The sequence below is a fragment of the Acanthochromis polyacanthus genome, chromosome 6 (genome assembly GCF_021347895.1).
Source record: "Acanthochromis polyacanthus isolate Apoly-LR-REF ecotype Palm Island chromosome 6, KAUST_Apoly_ChrSc, whole genome shotgun sequence".
NCBI classification, from domain to species: Eukaryota; Metazoa; Chordata; class Actinopteri; family Pomacentridae; genus Acanthochromis; species Acanthochromis polyacanthus.
The window spans coordinates 6,781,484-6,784,504 of NC_067118.1; the positions used below are offsets into that span (position 1 = coordinate 6,781,484).

General features: G+C 34.7%; 1 non-coding gene across 1 annotated transcript; it reads left to right on the forward strand.

The window, feature by feature from the left end:
- Nucleotides 1–1,993: 1,993 nt before the first annotated feature.
- Nucleotides 1,994–2,064, forward strand: trnag-ccc (transfer RNA glycine (anticodon CCC)). The gene has a single exon. It is a non-coding gene; the product is annotated as a tRNA-Gly (tRNA).
- The last annotated feature ends 957 nt before the right edge of the window (nucleotides 2,065–3,021 follow it).

A 3,021-nucleotide genomic window follows, 5' to 3' on the forward strand; every position in this document is an offset into this window, starting at 1 on the left:
AGTATTGTCACATCTGTTGACATTTGGAAAAATGTTGCATGTGTTGAATCCAGCTTTCTTCTTGCAGCTACAAGATCCGTGATTCACAGCCCAGCCATCAGCATGTTTTTGGACTGTGGGAGGAAGCTGGAGATAACCCACCATGCACAGGGAGAACATGGAAACTCCATGCAGAAAGATCCCAGGAAGGCCAGGACGCGATCTTCGAGCTGTAAGGTGTCAGCGCTAACCACCATCCACTGTGCAGCCCCAGCATTAAGGTGAAATGTAGAAAACATGCGATTAACTAGAGAACATGCTAACAGTGGCAAACAGTGGCAGTATTTCCAATCAATAACTGATGCAGGTTGTTTAAACTCTTTGACTGTCCAGAGCTGAGCAGAATAAACGTCCATGGATTAAATGGCGGTGGTTTGGCTACATGTAAGAGGATTGGTCGTGTGCCCGCTCGTCTGTGGGGAAAACAGACAGATGAACAATCAACCAGCTGTAAGCTCCGAGTCAACAACAGTTTATCCTCCAGAACCTCCCCCAAGAGATCCACCAAAACAAACCGGTGAATCTGACTCCTGCTGGATTCATGTTCTTCAGCTTAACCTCTGTGGTCTCCAGCTCCTCTTCTCAGGCTGCCTTTAACCCCAGCTTCCTCCCACAGACGATATGAAAGAGGTTTACTGTAATCATGACTCTAATCACCCCTTTCACCCCCATTTCTCTGCTGGATAATGAGCAGGATTGTAGGTCATCAAACCGAATCCAGTCCTCTAGTTAAAATCATAATGGGAAGAAGAAACCACAGCTGATGATTTAAAATACAGAAACTGAATAATTTTCTTGATAACAATCATCATAACCTGAATGAATGAGGTATTTGTCCCAATATTATCATTCAAATGTCAAGAGGAATTTAAAAAAGAAAGTGTTTTCATGCTTTTGTAAAAAGAATTTGAAGCAAACTTTTTGATATATTATAAAAAAAAATTCAAGAAGAATGTGAATGTGTCTGAGTCTAGACTGGACAGAAACTGCAGTAACTCATCTACAAATCTGATTTGAACTGAAACCCTTTCTTTCCTCGTTGATGTTTGTTGTTGACATCAGAGTCAGTTTCATCTGCTGGATGTTGCTTCAAATACAAAAAACATTTCATTTGTGGTTTTTCAGCCTTTCATTTGTTTTCTTGCTGAGAATCCGAATTGAATATTGATGCCATCTACGTGTTTGTGCATTTAAAATGTAGCTGCTGCTGATGCGAAGATAACTCATTCTATAATTAAACGGGATGAATATAACAGGACGTTTTATGTCTCTGTGGTCGTTTTATGTCTTTTTGTTGTTTTGTGTTGCCATAAATCCATAAAAAACTGTAAAAATCTGACATCAAAGGTGCCAGAAAATATACACTACCATTTCTTTTCCATGAAAACTCACACTTTTATCCATGTGCTAACATAACTGCACAAGGGTTTTCTAATCATCGATTAGTCTTTCAGCACCATTAGCTAACACAATGTAGCATTAGAACACAGGAGTGATGGTTGCTGGAAATGTTCCTCTGTACCCCTATGGAGATATTCCATTAAAAATCAGTTGTTTCCAGCTAGAACAGTCATTTACCACATTATCAATGTCTACACTGGATTTATCATTCATTTAATGTTATCTTCATTGAAAAAAATGCTTTTCTTTCATAAATAAGGACATTTCTAGGTGACTCCAAACATTTCAACGGTAAAGTTGACCTACATTTGTTCTGGATCAGCTCACAGATGAACCTTCAGTTTACAGAAAAGAATTTTACTAAATCCTACAGTGAGATGAGCAGAGTTTTATTCACATGCGGCACAAAGAAATAAGAATTCTCCTAAAATCTCTCCATCTGGGACCCTGTTGTATCCTTTTGTCTCTAATCCCTCTGGTTGACCCTCCTCCCTGTTCTCTCATCCTAATGTCCTTTTCACTGCTCTGTCTCCATCTTTGTAGGTCTCCAGAAGCACTGCTGGTGTAGTGGTATCATACAAGACTCCCATTCTTGTGACCTGGGCTCGATTCCCAGGCAGTGCATACAGTTTGTATGTCAGTTTTACAGAAGAAAACACCTTGTTTGTCCTTTCAAATGTAATGTTCAAAGAGAAATGTGGTAACATTTAGACTTGCAGTGCAAATTAAGTTGCAGTATCATGTACGATGTTTCATATTTCTTGTGCAATATTTCATTTTTTTGTGTATAACATATTTTTTGGGTAAAATATTTTATTTTTCTTGTGCAATATTTCATTTTTGTGTAAAACATTTTATTTTTGGGGTAAAATATTTAGTTTTTCTTGTGCAATATTTCATTTTTGTGTAAAACATTTTATTTTTGGGGTAAAATATTTTGTTTTTCTTGTGCAATATTTCATTTTTGTGTAAAACTTTTTATTTTTGGGTAAAATATTTTGTTTTTCTTGTGCAATATTTCATTTTTGTGTAAAACATTTTATTTTTGGGGTAAAATATTTTAATTTTCTTGTGCAATATTTCATTTTTGTGCAAAACATTTAATTTTGGGGGTAAAATATTTTGTTTTTCTTGTGCAATATTTCATTTTTGTGTAAAACATTTATTTTTGGGGTAAAATATTTTATATTCCTTGTGTAATATTTCATTTTTGTGTAAAACATTTTATTTTGGGGGTAAAATATTTTATTTTTCTTGTGCAATATTTCATTTCTAGGTGCAATATTTTATTTTTAGTGTGCATTACTTCATTTTCAGGTCCAATATTTCTATTTTTCTAATGCATTATTTAACTTTTCATGGTTAATATTTCATTTTTCAGGTGTAATATTTCATTTTTCTTGTGCAAGATTTCATTTTAAGATACAATATTTCACTTTCTAGGTGCAATATTTAATTTTCTTTTCCAATATTTCATTTTCCAATCACAGTATTTCATTTTTTTCAGATACAATACTTTGTTTTTTGCGCAATATTATTATCTTACTACTGTTCTTTTAGGCAGAAAATTACATGTTATGT